This window comes from Eschrichtius robustus, chromosome 13 (assembly GCF_028021215.1).
Source record: "Eschrichtius robustus isolate mEscRob2 chromosome 13, mEscRob2.pri, whole genome shotgun sequence".
In the NCBI taxonomy this organism is placed as follows: Eukaryota; Metazoa; Chordata; class Mammalia; order Artiodactyla; family Eschrichtiidae; genus Eschrichtius; species Eschrichtius robustus.
This window is the reverse complement of record NC_090836.1, coordinates 25,845,898-25,861,733: the sequence shown is the minus strand read 5'-3', so window position 1 is coordinate 25,861,733 and position 15,836 is coordinate 25,845,898. Positions and strand designations below refer to the sequence as shown.

Here is a 15,836-nt window from a genome sequence, read left to right as displayed (position 1 = left end):
AGACTCAACACAGACATAAATAAATAAATAAATAAATAAATAAATAAATAAATAATTTATACACATCTAGATAGACTGATAAAGGAAAAATGTGAGCAAACACAAATTATCAAGAATTAAAGAGAGGGTATCACTTACAATCTTAAAAGACTATTAAGGGAATATTATAAACAATTTTATGACAAATAAATTCACAAATTATATGACATGAACAAATTTCTTGAAAGACACAAACTATCAATGCTCATTCAAGATTAAATGGATAATTTAAAAAGCTCTATATTTATTACAGAAATTGAATTCATTGCTTAAAATCTTCCCAAAAAGAAACCTCCAGGTCCAGATGACTTTACTGGTGAATTCTGTATAAAAATTCATATAAAAAGATATAATCCCGTTTCTTCACAAACTCCTTCAGAAAAATAGAATAGGACGGAATTCCCAACTTATTTTATAAGGCCAACATTTCTCTGATAACAAAAGTAGACCTAGACTGTTCCAGAAAAGGGAACTACAGTAAATACCCATGTGAATATGAATGCTGTATATTAATTTTTAAAAAATCAAACTAAATCCAACAACACAGAAAAAGACTAATGCACTTTGAACAAGTGGGGTTTATCACAGGTATGCAAAGTTGGTTTACAATGTATAACTAAATCATAGTTCAACATTTTAGCAGATTAAGAAAGAAATGTCATACAATCATCTCAATAGATACAGAAAAGGCACTTGGCAAATTTCAACACTTATTCATAAAAAAATTCTCAACAAACTAGGAACAGAAAATAATTTCCTCAACTTGATGAAGAATATCTATTAAAAAAAAAACACACAGATAACCACTTAAGAGTAACAGACTGAATATTTTCTTGATAAGGTCCAGAAGAAGGTCAGGATGTGTGCTCTTTCTACTTTTACTCAACCTTCTCTGGAGTTCCTAGCCAGTGCAATGAGGCAAGAAAAAGAAATGGCATGCATATTTATTTGAAAGGCAGAAAAGGTGACTGTCTATGTACAAAATCCTAAGAACTAAAAAGTCAGTTTAGCAAGGTAATGGGACACAAGATCAGTGTACAGAAATCAATATTACTATATATGAGCAACCAATATTTGGAAATTGCAATTAAAGAATAACCTTTACAATAGCAGCAAAAATAAATAATTAGGGTATATTTAACAAAATATATACAAAACTTGTACACTGAAAACTATACAACATTGCTGAGAAAAATTAAAGTAAACCTAAAGAAATGGAACAATATAACATATTCATTGAAGAAGGGTCAATTTTATTAAGATGTCGTAAATTCCCAGATTGATTTATAAATTTAATGCAGTCACAATAAAAATCTCAGCAGGTTTTTCTGAAGAAATTTACAAGGTGAATGTAAAACCTATATAGAAATACATAGAACCTGGAATAGACAAAATCATTTTGAAAAACAAGAAAAAAATTGGAAGAATTACACTACCTAGTTTAAAGTCTTCTGTTGAAGTCACATTAATTAATAGAGTGTGGTATTGCTTTAATCATGGACGTATAGATCAATGAAACAGAACAAAGCGTCCAGAGATAGATCCAAACATACAGGGTCAATGAATTTTTTTTTTTTTTAAACCAGAACATTTATTGCATGACTAATAATTAAAATTCTTAAGATGAACTGGATGCTGCAACAGCTGCCCTCTTGGGTTTAGGTGTTGTTCCTTCACGGAATCCATGCCTGAATTTGCGGTATACAATTTTTAGGTGCCTCATTCGACCAGTCCCGGTGGTATTTCGTCTTTTAGCTTTAGCACTCCAGTTATACTTCCTCTTCCGCTTGGCAGGGTAGCCACATTTACCACAGGTCGACTTCTGAAGGTGGTAGGCCTTAGAGCCACAGCGACGGCACAACGTGTGCGTCTTATTCCGACGCTTTCCAAACGAGGACGTTCCCTTCGTCATCTCGCTTCTGCCGCCGAGACCAAAGAGACCCAAAGAGCTGGGTCAGTGGATTTTTGATAAAGGTCCAGCGTAACTGAATGATGGAAAAGTTCATCTTTTTGATAAACGGTGCTGGTAAATCGGGTATCCGTATGAAAACAATGAACCTTAACCTTTACTTCCCACCATATATAAAAATTAACTGAAGAAGAGATATCAATGGCCAATAAGCACATGAATAATTCTCAACATCATTAGTTGTTAGGTAAATTCAAATTAAAACCCTAATGATACAGCACTATACACTCACCAAAACGGCTAAAAGTTTGGGGGAGTATTCTAACAAAATACTTCTGATGAGAATGTAAACGGTTTGCATCACTTTGGAAAACACTTTGGCAGCTTTTTATCTAGTCAAACATATATTTACCCAGTATTTGCACCCAGCAATCCCACTCTTAAGTATTTATTTACCCAAGAGAATGAAACACATCTCCACACACAACTTTTTACACAAATGTTGATAGTAGCTTTAAACATAATAGTCCTAAACTGGAAACAACATAAATGTCCATCAACTGGTGAATAAACAAACCATTGTTAACCATATAACGGACTACTACTTACTAATGAAAATAACATTGTACTGCTGCATGCAACAATATGGATGAATCTCAAAGCTATTGTTAAGGGAAAGAAGGCAGACACAAAAGATCATATCCTGTCTGATTCCATTTATGTGAAACTCTAGAAAAGGCAAAGCTATAGCAATAAATGGCAGATCAATTGTTGCCTGGTGCCGTGGATGAGCAAAAGAGATTGGCTGCAAAAAGGCACAAAGGAATTTACAGGCGTGATGGAAATGTTTTATGTCTCAATTGTGTTGTGATTATATGAGTGTATCAAGAGTTATCCTCTTCCACCATATTCCACACAAGGTGTTGTTCATCACTAGCTTAACATTCAGCCTGGCAAATAATTTAAAACAGCATCCATCAAAAACTTTCCCAAAGATTTCAAGATATATAAATTACAAAGAGATAATCAGACCAGAGTTTGATGTTTTATTGAGGAACAGAAGATATGCTTAAGATTGAATAAACATTCATATTCCTTCACTGGGAGACAGTTTACCAAAATTTACAGTGATTATCTCTGGGTCATGAGATTATTCTTGACTTTTATTTTCTTTTTAAGATTTTCTTATCTGCGAAATGTTCTATAATGAATGTCATTACTTTAGCTGTTGGAAAATGTCATTTTGAAGTGAAAGGACACAGATTAGTGATGTTAATCTTAACAATTAACATTTAGTAATTTTAGATGGCATTCTAGAATGAAGAAAAAGAGTTCTAAGTTTATCTGAAAACTATAGGATGGAAAGCAATGTTTTAGTAATTTCTTTTTATTCTAAAAGTTTATTTTTCTGTTAGACTCAAACAGAAAAATAAGGCAGTCCTTAAAGCAAAGCTCAGAATAAGGATATGAAATGAACAAAAATCACTGGCAGTTAATTTTACAGGATTATTGAAGCTGGCTAGGTACTTCCATCTTCTCTCTGGTGAAATTATAAAAATAAATCATGTTTTATCAACTGTGCTTCTGGAAGAAACACGTCTCTTGAGAAAGGAAAAAAAATAATGCTACAAAAATACTGCATAGTAATTTTTGAAATATTTTATCTTCTCATACCAGGCTGAAAACACTTCCTGCTTTGAAAATATTAGCATTTTGGTGTGAAGCCCCCTGTTGCAAATATTCAAAGAATGTTGGTCATTTTTGAAATAAATTGTCATTTTTTTAATGTGCACTGGAGAGAAAGGGGAAAATGCAGATGGTTCATCATTTTAATGATTATTTACACAAATGATTGGAAGATTGTTTTTACTTCGATATTGCTGGTTTTTGTAGCAGTTCCTGAGGGAGGGACTCCTCCTCTCCCATTTGTCCCATTCCCACTCTAAGTGCAGGTTTCTAGCATTTTCCATATTCATACACAGCAGGGGGGAGAATAATTGGAGAAATACAGGGATAAGGTGATAGTATGAAATCACTTCTAACAATGGTCTTCTGCTGCTGCCATGAGCACATTGATTCCAAAAACAATAGTTACATTTGTCATCAGGTATTTATCTATAACAACCAGTCTGTTTTGTCTGACTTATATTTTTCAAATTAGTACAATATAAAATTGGTATTCGTAGATTACCTAACTGTTCTGCTTCTTCATCTTTTTGTTTTACTTTTAAAATCATGTAGAACTAGCACTGCACTTTCTCTTCTTAGCATAGCATATTTTATTTCTGCAGTATGAGCAAAATCATCCCTGGAAAATGCTGCTTCTAAGGTTATGGATTTAATTTTAAGCCTGAGTCAAAGAAAAATGTCAGAACCCCTCCCTTAAATCTTCAACAAACACGAGTGCTAGCTTTCTTTTTAAGTGTGAGGCGGCTTTCTTATTTTTACTATAGCTGGTGCATTAAGGCTTGTGATCATATATTTCTGGACACCAGAGAAGCACTGGGACATCTGCCATTGGCTTCCAAAGTTTTGTGGCCATTCAGTTTTGTGACAGTTACTTATTATTGTGTAACAAACTGTCCCCCAAAATCAGCAGCCTAAGATAACAACGATCATTTATTTGCTCAAAATTCTGCAAACAGACTGGGCTCAGTCAGGCAGCCTGTTTCTGCTCCATGTGGTATCAGCTGGGCAAACTCATGTGTTTGCAGTCAGCTGGTGTTGTGACTGGGTCCGGAGCATCCAAGATGGACTTAATGCGTATGTTTCACATCTCATCTGTGATGGCTGGAACAAATGGGTGCTGGTTTGGCCTCTCTTTCTTCAAACCGGTCTTTTGTCTTCCAGACTCTCTCTCTTTACATGGCTTGCAGTCCATGAGGAGGCTGGCTTGGGCTTCCTTGTATGGCATCTGGTGACAGCAAGAGAACAAAAGGTTTGAAGCTTCTTAAAGCCAAGGCCCAGTTGTGCAGCACTGATTTTGCCATATTCTGTCTGCCCAAGAAATTAACATTGGAAGATCGTTACACCAAGGGTATGAAATCAAAGAGGAGTAACTCAGTTGGAGCCATTTTTGTAACAATAAACCTCAGTTATCTTGAGGAATGTTTCTATCATTTCATTACAGTGGATGCAAATAAGAAGTTATACATATTTTCTCCTTCAGTGACCATACAAAATCAGCTCACTATTCCTACATGGAGCAGTCCTCCAATAAAACCACAGAAGAAATTCAGTGAGCCTGCCTGAATAAAGTACAGAAAGAACCCTCTAAGTGAATGGTACTTGGCCAATAGTTGGCTGATTAATTTTAAAAGTCAGTTAAAAGTGAAGAATCATGAAACAAATTGTACACGATCTTACACATTTTGTTTTAACCTAAAATGAGCAAATATGCATTCATTCATCAGTATTTTAATGTCAGACCAAGGGCTTTTCTCTAAGAGCCCACTGCTTAGAATACACGTCATCTTTCTTGTATAAACCCACTGATAATGATAATTAGTCATTATCAATCTTGATAGCTTTGAAGTAGAAGGAAAACTTAAACACAGTTGCATATCAATCTGTTTAGAGAATCTGAGATTTTTATATTTTCTTCCAGTTTCTTCCAGTTGTTTTCCCCATACCTTATTCAATAGCAATTATTTGAGCAATCATGACCTTATCTTTCCACATCATTTACGTAGTTTTCGTAAAAATAGCAACAAATCCTTTTCATACGTGTATTTTATCAATTTGCAGATACTTTAATTTATGCAATTTTGATCAAAAAGTACAACCAGGATAAATTTGGAAATAAACTCAGCTGACTCTGAGCAGTCATGCAATTTTGGGAGCAGAAGTGCACAGGCTACTGGAGAATGTTTTCTAGGTTGTGGATATCCACTGATACGTTTTACAGAGGAAATAGGGAATGTTTATTAACCTGGTGACATGATGAAGCGGAGATTGTTTAAAAGAGTTTCTGCTGTAGGTGAAATATATCTATCATAGGTAAATTAGTACCAGCTGTGAATTTTACTATTATTCAAACTCCCTGCATGACTTAATTATTGATGGATTAATGTGGGCTGGTCATCAAAAACCCTGCATCTAAGAATGTAAAATAGAATTCTTTATTGCGTGGTGGTTTGGAAGGTCTCAGTGCTGTCACCAGAAAATCATCCATGTTCCCTTGAATGTTTGTTCACCTAGACGCCCTTTCTCCAGCCCCATTCCCATACGGCCTTGCTGCGCCCGGTGGCCTGAGGCCTGCCGATGTGTCCCAGCTGTTTGGTTACCAGCCATGTGCAGGATTCCTACCTGATAAAAGGGCTGTGATCCTCAGTTAAACTCGAAGGCCATTTTCTTCTGCCGAAGTATTGGTTTTAGCATTAAAATGTATAAATCAAACAAGATTTCTTTCCTCCCTGTTGTTTTGGACAAACAAGATATGTCGCCACGTCCTGAAGGAAACACAAATGTACTTACACAGTCATCGGACTGTGGAAATGACTGGTCAATTTTAGTAGAAACTGCAAACTGAAAAAAAAATGTGTTCAAAGAGTTTTAAGTTCTTACCTTTCTATTGGTAAACTAAAGGAAGGAATGTGCTTCTGCACAAAAGGAATCCTCACTCAATTTTTAATTTGCTAACCCAGGGGAAAGGAAAGGATTCAAAGAGTTTTGATTAAAACTCATTTAATATATAGAGACTTGGCCTGAGAATGGTATCTGCTAATATCCTATTGTGTCATCCCTCCTGTATGGAAATTTCACTAGACTCTGATAAATGGACATTAAGTAAACAAAGTAACATATGAATGGATATTGAAGAACCACTACGGTTTGTATTGTAATGAAATCCACAAAAACATACCTAATCTCAGCTATATATTACCCTACTGTTCAATGATATCTTGTGATATCATTTAATAAGATTATTTTATTATAATTCCAAATGAAAAGTGTAGTCAATAAAATTAAAAATAAAATTAGAATTAGAATTTATTGAATATTACAAAAAAGCACACTTCTTTACATTGCTTGTTTAAAAGAACATTTAAAATAGCTCTCTCATGGTTACAGGTAGCCTTGGAGACCAACTGCCATATATTTCTGGAAGAATTAAAATACCGATGCCATTTGTTCCTTGCGTTTAGTAAGTAGAGAGAGGTTCCTCTGCTGGAGTGGTGTTGCTATTTTGGGACTTTGTGATAGGGTCCCTAAAATATCCTTTTAATATCACAATTAGAAACTTGAATTTATTTGTCTCTTCTTGTTAATAAAATTACATTCTCACTATATATGCTGTGTTAATTAAGGCGGTAAAATAACAAATGTATGTTCATTAAATCAAAGAAATTAAATATTATTTAATTTTTTAAATGTACAAACATTTTAACTCATAATGATCATACTTATAAATTAAATTTCAAAATCAAAGCACAATTTTTTTTATTCAAAAAGGGTTTTGGCCATAATGGAAAAGAATATTAAAAAGAATATATATGTGTATAACTGAATCACTTTGCTGTACAGAAGGAATTAACAGAACATTGTAAATCAACTAGACTTCAATAAAATTTAAGAAAATAAAAATTTTTTTTAAAAGTGTTTTGTTTTGTTTTTGGCTTCATACCTCTCGTACACTTCAAAAATAGCTTAATTGATATTCTGTTCTGTAAGTCAATACGGCAGTTTGGGCAGGATATTCTTTAGACTGTTAAAATGGAGTTAGTTGTGGTACCCACCTCACAGAGTTATTGTGAGAATTAAATGAGTTAATTCATGGGTAGCTCTGGGAAGAGTCACTGGTGGTAGTAAACTTTGTGCAAGTGTTAGTTATTACTATTTCCAGAATCCAGCCCCATCTCCACTGCTGCCCCCACTGGAGCCTCCAGGATCCCCTGCTGGATCACTGTGTAACTTCCGCTGGTCTTCCTGCCTCCACTTTTGTCTCTGCCGCATCATTTCTCACCTGGGCAGCCTCGGGGATTCCTGGGTCCTTGGTTCAAGTCACTCGTCTGCTCAGAGCCTGGCACCAGCCCCACCTCATCCAGAGTGAAAGTTGATGCCCTCACAAGGTCCAGCCCATCCTCTGTCCCCATCGCCTGTTGCTCCCTCTTGTTGCTTTAGCTTCAGCCATATTGGACGCCACAGGCCCTGCCTATCTGGGTTTTGGCGCTTAATGTCCCCACTGCCTAGAGGGCTTTTCCCTCAAATCTGCATGGCTCACCACTTCCTTCTCCATGAGGTCTTCCCCTACCACCCTACAGAAATCACAACTCCCCACCCCCAGCACTTCTTCCCCTTCTTCCTTGATTTGTTATCCTCTGTAGCTCTCATCACCTTCTTATTGTTTTGTTAATTATCGGATACTTTTGTTTATATCCCAGTACATAGGACAGCATCAGGCCTACAACCAATATCTGTTGAATGAATGAATGTTGCACATTACACACATCACTAGTACAGTTTTGATTTTGTAATGTGTGAATTGTCTGAAATAAGAAGTATGTAACCGGTACACCCGGGGAATCAAAGTCATTGTAGGAGGAGATCCTCAGCTTCCTCATGGCAAATCCATAAATACACCCACCTTCATTGCTCTCCTCCCCTCCTCCCTCCTGTGCTTAGGATTCCAAGCTCTGGGTTCTGGGGAGGGTGAGCGGGACCTCACTTAGCAGTTCTACTGCCCCCTTTAAAATCGAATGGCTCCTTCCCATTAGTATTTAAATGCTCTCAAGTTTCCCTCATCTTTAAATGAACGAATAAACACAGGTCTCTGCATCTCTTTCTTCCCTCCAGCTACTCCTCCACCCCTCTCTCTTTTTCCATGTCGTGTCTACCTTTCCGGGGCGGTCAACTCTTCCCTGAGAGAGTTTCAGTGTCCTCTTCCTCTGTCCCTCTCATTGCTCAGCCACCTCCAGCCTCACTCCTGTTCCCAGCCCACCTCTGAAATGTCCCTCCAAGGGCCCCAGCTATCCCCGGTGGCTGAATCCAGCTGACACTTCCTAGGAATCAGCCTCCTGACTGCTTAGCAGCCTGTGACACCATTGACACTCTCTCCTCCTTCAAACTCCCTCTTTTCTTGGCTTAAGATACATCACAATCTCTCCAACTACTGTTTTTTTTTTCTTTTCCATTATAGTTTATTACAAGATATTGAATATAGTCCCCTGTGCCATACAGTAAGACCTTACTGTTTATCTATTTTATATATAGTGTTTGTATCTGCTAATCCCAAACTCTTAATTTATCCCTTCCCTACCCCTCTCCCCTTTTGTAGCTATGCTTGTTTTCTATGTCTGTGAGTCTGTTTCTGTTTTGTAAATAAGTTCATTTGTATCATTTTTTAGATTCCACATATAAATGATATCATATGATATTTGTCTTTTTCTGTCTGACTTATTTCACTTAGTATGATAATCTCTAGGTCCATCCATTTTGCTGAAAATGGCATAATTTCATTCCTTTTTTATGACTGAGTAATATTCCATTATATATATCTATATCTATCTATATATACATAGATATAGATATACCACATCTTTATCCACTCACCTGTTGATGGACACTTAGGTTGCTTCCATGTCTTGGCTATTGTAAATAGTGCTACCATGAATGTTGAAGTGTATGTATCTTTTTGAGTTAGAGTTATCACCAGATATATGCCCAGGAATGGGATCAGTGGGTTCTATGGCAACTCTATTTTGAGTTTTTTAAGGAACCTCCATACTATTTTCCATAGTGGCTGCCCCAATTTACATCCCCATCAACAGTGTAGAATGGTTCCCTTTTCTCCACACCCTCTCCAGAATTTGTTATTTGTAGCCTTTTTAATGATGACAATTCTGACAGGTGTGAGGGGTACCTCATTGTAGTTTTGATTTGCATTTCTCTAATAATTAACGATGTTGAGCATCTTTTCATGTGCCTATTGGCCATCTGTATGTCTTCTTCTCTCCAACTACTCTTAATCCTCTTTCTCAGTTGCTTTGTCAACTGTCTTCTCTCACTCTAAAATCCTTCTTCTCAAGCTTGCTTTTCTTGAGAGATCTCTTTAGTTTCACTCTCTTCTGTTACAATTTATGTGATGACCAACTTTCAAATCTTTATTTTCACCCCATAACTTTCCCCAAGTGTCAGAGCCATGTATCCATCTGAAGTTTGCCCTCTGCACTTCAACCCAGAATATCTAAAACTAAGCTCATCGTCTTCTCTCCAAAGCTTGCTTTTTGTCCTTTGTTCTCCTCACACCTACCTTGTGCCTCATCAGAGTGAAATGTTTTCAGTTGCCTGAGTTTTGCTTGGGTGTTGCTTTCTCTTTGGAAAGCGTTCCTTCCTCCTCCTCCTTCTCCTTTTACTCCCTGACCCCGCCCTAGCTCCAACTCTTCTGCCTCTCCTGGTCCAGCATCATCTCCTCTGCAAAGACCTTGGTGAGTGCCTGGTCCTCCCCTGTGTTCCTCTCTCTTTCAGCCTTCATCACACTGTGTTGAAATAAATTGGTTTTCTTGTTTTTCTTCCACCATGGACGCTTCTTGAGGGCAGGGACTGCATTCTTTTTTCTTCTGTGTCCTTTGCACCTAGCAGAGGCCCACCATTTTGTAGGTGCTTGATAATTGCTTGTTGAAAGAGACTGAATGAGCATGAATGCATAAGGGCCACATGGCCCTTAGGACAGATGACAACTTGGTAATATTAAGCAGTATCTCAATGGGAGACCTGTTGACATTTTGGATGGAACAGCTCTTTATTTGGTAAGACTGTTCAAATCACGCCTCTGCTCAGAGCCTGGCTCCTGTCCTAAGCATTGCAGGATGGTTAACACTGCGGGCTCCTGCCCACTCTATGTTAGTCATGCCCCAAATCACTGGAAAACCAGAAATGCCCCCACACGTTTCTGGATGCTTCTTATGGAGACAGCTTGCCTTGGGCTGGGAAGCTCTGAGCTAAGATTGTACTCCAGGTGGTGGAGTGGGAATACTTGGAGAATCAAAAAGAATTAGGCCCCTCATTGAAACTATCAGATTGTATAGATCTCAACTGCTCTACTAGAAATCAGAAGGCTGATGCTTAAAGAAAAAAACGTACATCTCCACTAGAAATTGATGAGGACATTAAACTATCACAGAATCAGTTAGTTATTGGCACATATTAACTTTATGAGGTCTGGTCTCAGAAAAGGCATCTGTGATTGTGCCTTTTCTCTTCCCTGAGTCTATCCACCAACCAGAGAGCTAGCCATACTTTGAAGTATTATAACAGGGATTCCATGAGCACCTTGATCAATCACACAGGCACCTCACAGAACTTTGAATGTTACTATAACCTTAGATGTAGACATTTAGGTTGAGCAGGCCTGTAATTCTATTTGCTGTTGGCATTTCAGAGAGTCTTTAAGAAAAACCACTCAAGTGTTCATAAGATCATTCGCCCTGGATGATGAAGGATGACAAACTTTGGAGTGAGCTCTCAACACGTGCTTTCTTACTGCCTTGAAATAGAGAGAGACAGTCACTCATCTTTCACAAACAAAAAGCACTTAGTAGAAGAGAAAGTTGTCTTGTGTGTCACTGGGTTAGTGTTGGAGAAATAATGGATGATACCTTGACTGATGTGAGCAAGTAGAAGGTCGTTGACACCAGTGAAGAAAATGGTTTGGGGGAAAATAAATAAAGACTGGGGGAGAAGCAGAGCCAGGTGTATCAGCCTGGCACGGGCTCATCAGTGCTGTGGAGCCAACTGAGCACCACTGCCCAGGGGTCCTGCAGTTGTCCAGGTGACACAGCCATGTGTCTTCCCCCCCACCCCGGGGGCAGGTTCAGAATGAAGACAACCACATTTAATGCACAGACTGTAAATATGTAAGAGGGAGTGGTTTTACATAAATCATTTCATTTGTTCACATAGCAGCCCAATAAGATATCATTGGCCCTATTTTTCAGGGAAAGGGTCTAAATCACAGACATAAACCCAAATCATGCAGCTATTAAGTGTCATAGTCAGAAAACTCACTTAGGGCTTCAGAATCTGAATCCAATTTCCATTTTATGTGTTTATTATGCATTTAAGTTTTCTAATGTTTTAATTAAAAGGCTTAAAATTCTCAGTGGATTAGAGATTCTTTCCATGACAACTAATTTCTTCCTTTTCCCTTCAGCACATTAAACTATATTTCTGTATTTATTTTGTCTTTTAAATGAAAATGAACTTTTTTCGACCTCAGAACTACTTAAAGCATCAAACACAGCACCGTATAATGAATTTTAAAAATTCAATTCACAGAAAAAAGTGAAAAAACAATAGCAAGAGAGTCCCCATAAACAATACAAATGTTGAATAAGACTGTAAGATGGAAAATACAGTGGCTATTCACACTGGTCTTCAAAAGAGGGCGTGAAAATCACCAGTCTGCTGCAGTTTGGTGAAGCTTATGTTGAGTTATATCAATGGGGCTCTGTTCTTTTGTGATGGGGTAGGAAATAAGTAACAGCAGGAATTTTTGTATGACACACCTATAGAAATCAAAATCAAGATGAGCTTAAATTTATTCAAAAGACATCTCTTGAATTATTCATCTTTCCAAAAGAAAATACCCTTACTTGACTCTTCTTGGAGACCTCAAGCCCTACTCCAGCTCAAACATGTTTAAAAGGGAAACACACAAAGTGTGTTTTGTTTCTGCCTGAGTCTGTGGTAAATAAATAAATGTATGTATGTATATGTTTTAAGAAAACATTATAGAAAATCAAAAAAAAGTGATACTTTTCCTAAACTGATAGTTAAGAATTATTTTAATGAAATAGAGCTTGGTTTCATAACTAATGTAATGCTTTCACATGATTAGATGAACCCCAAAGGAATTTTCACCTAATGAGATACCTGGTAAGAAGCCATTGCTTCCAGACATTTACAATTACCAGGAACAAAAAATATCTGCACTTTATCCATGTGGAGAGCTACACTTGGTAATAGAATCAGTAAGTTGCTATGAATACTAGCAATTCCATTCTTTGACACTCTGAGGCTATTGAAACAAAGTCTCTCCTTCACTGTGGCCATCCTGAAGTCCTCTCCCTGTAAATTTCATGATTCTGCAGCTGCAGACAGAGTCTTTGTGCATAGGATGCATGAAAAGCCTTCTCTGCTTTCAGAGTTTATATTTGTTTCTCTCTCCTAAGGAAAGGATCAGGCTTTAAGAAATTACTTCTGTGATGAGGGAAGCAAAAGGTCCCAGGTAGGCTTGTATTACTGCTTGTCATCAAGGAAGCTGTCAGCATGGGAATAGCCTCACTGTGTTCACTGAACATTTCTTAAATCTGTCAGTGATCAGAGAGCTTAGCCTAGCTAGGTAAGTAGATTGAGATAGATAGATAGATAGTAGATAGAGATAGATAGTTAGATAGTAGATAGATAGATGATAGACAGATAGTTAGGACAAACTTCTGAATTACATTCCTGGCTGTGCGGTGTTCTTATAAACACTTCCAAGATACAGCGAAGTAATTCTTAGACATAAGCTGTCCAGGAGAGTTTCTAGGGCAAGGCTTGGGTGGTCCAGCACAAGGGTATTTTGTGCTACAGTCATAGTTATGATATCCACTAGCCGCCTCTCAAAGACAGCACCTGGGATTTGCTGCCCCCTAGTTACTGCCTACAGTGAGATTGGGGGGATAAGAAGCCTCTTGAACTGTCTTTGTCAATTAAAGATGTCCAGAGAGAAGCAGTGGGGCCTTCTGAGGCTCAGTGTGCTTTCTTTGTCCAGCTGCCTCTTATATGTCTCTCAAAACAGTTTCCTAAGCTTTTGTGGGGACCTTTTAAGCTAATGCAACATGTTTTCCCTGGCCTTTCAATGGAAACTTCTTCTGCTCCTTATTAAATTGATCTTCTTAGGTGGGGCAATACAGGGGACCAAGCTTGGCATTTAATTGTCCAGAGACTTGACAAGCACTGATCCTGTTTTTATTACTTGGTCTTTGTCTGTCTTGGCTTGTCTACATTAAAAGCCTTATTTCTAGTACCTTGAGAGAGAGAGAGATGAAGAGAAACCATTAAACGTCGAATATGTCTACACTAAATGTAGCAAAACAGCTAAGTCATGTAGGAATGCTGATTTGGCTTTTTTATAGTTTGGAGTTAAGGAAGTAAGCTAATTCTCTTCTTTCTTTAATTGGTACAAGCTTTCTTTACTGATGTACATACAACCAGTCTTCCTTTGCAACTGCTTCTGAACTTGGCAAATGTTGACCTAGTTTTGTTTCTGTTTTTATTTTTTTGGTTTTATTTTGTTTCCACATAATTGTGCATTGCTTAAATATTTTTAATAGTGTTTTGCCAGGATTTCAATGCTAAAAACTATATCATGCCAGGCAGAGTCTATTGGCAAAAGAAGAGGGAAATAAAACAAAACAGAATAGGAAATCAAGAGAAAGAACCATTTGGCAGAAATTTTGGCCATTTTCTTTTCTTCATAAAGTACTTCCTCTACCCAAGGAATTTCCGCCATCTTGTGCAAACAGAGAGCACTGTATGAACAGGTGGCCAGCAGCCCCCAAAAGCCAGAAACTCAGAATCTGAGGACAGGAGGACTTTCTAATGAAAGAACTTGATAGTAATTTTAGCCCCAAGTGAACTAAAATTTATTTAATGCTGGTAGCTTTTGCCAAGTAGCTCCAAATCATGTATTATTGGATGGTTATTTAAAACTGTAAAATACACAGTATTTTAATACTGTGTCAATGGTTTTCTTATTGAGGGAAAATTTACCAATGTTTGATTTTTGACAGTGGAATATCTGGGGACAAAAGAACAAGCAAACCATGCCTAACTTAGAGCTTTTTGTACAATCAAATGACTTACCATATTTACTTTTTCAGGGTATGTCTCCCCATACAAGTGCCCTGAACAACCATGGACACCTTAGAGAAAAGAAGGTACCATCAGAGAGCTCCCCAGCTAGATCCATAGCACGACCAGGCCATTTAAATCTTGAAATATCCTTCAAGAAGTAGAAGGTCAAGGGGCATTGTAATTTAAACACCATTTTAGTTACGGTGTCACAGCCTCTTCCTAGGGCAGAATAATTCGGGTTTTCAAGCTTTAGGAGGATGTGATATCTGTCTGAATTTATTCTTTCCCTTGTGGATCAGCGACATTTCTCAAAATGTCTTCCTGGAAATACTAGTTTTGAGGGATTTCCATAGCAGTTCTTTAAGGGGTGGAGTGGGAGGGGGTAGTTCGCCTGTCAAAGAAAGTTAGAAAATGTTGGGTTAAGCAAAGATAAGTAGATTCCTTTATTGCAGGAGCCTTTAGAGTGCTAATGAACTCTGTGAAACTTTAAGAAATAGAGACACAGGGTTTCCTGAAGAGTGCTTTTTTTAAAAATATCTTTATTGGAGTATAATTGCTTTACATTGTTGTGTTAGTTTCTGCTGTATAACAAAGTGAATCAGCTATACGTATACATACATCCCCATATCCCCTCCCTCTTGTGCCTCCCCCCCACCCTCCCTATCTCACCCCTCTAGGTGGTCACAAAGCACAGAGCTGATCTCCCTGTTCCATGTGGCTGCTTCTGGTTTACATTTGATAGTGTATATATGTCCATGCCACTCTCTCACTTTGTCCCAGCTTACCCTTCCCCCTCCCTGTGTCCTTAAGTCCATTCTCTATGTCTGCATCTTTATTCCTGTCCTGCCCTAGGTTCTTCAGAACCATTTTATTTTTTTAGGTTCCATATATATGTGTTAGCATATGGTATTTGTTTTTCTCTTTCTGACTTACTTCACTCTGTATGACAGATTCTAGGTCCAACCACCTCACTACAAATAACTCAATTTCATTTCTTTTTATGGCTGAGTAATATTCCATTGTATCTTCCTTATCCATTCATCTGTTG

General features: G+C 37.6%; 1 pseudogene; it reads right to left on the bottom strand.

The window, feature by feature from the left end:
- Positions 1-1,614: 1,614 nt before the first annotated feature.
- LOC137775162 (large ribosomal subunit protein eL37 pseudogene) lies at positions 1,615-1,982 on the bottom strand (annotated as a pseudogene).
- Positions 1,983-15,836: the final 13,854 nt, after the last annotated feature.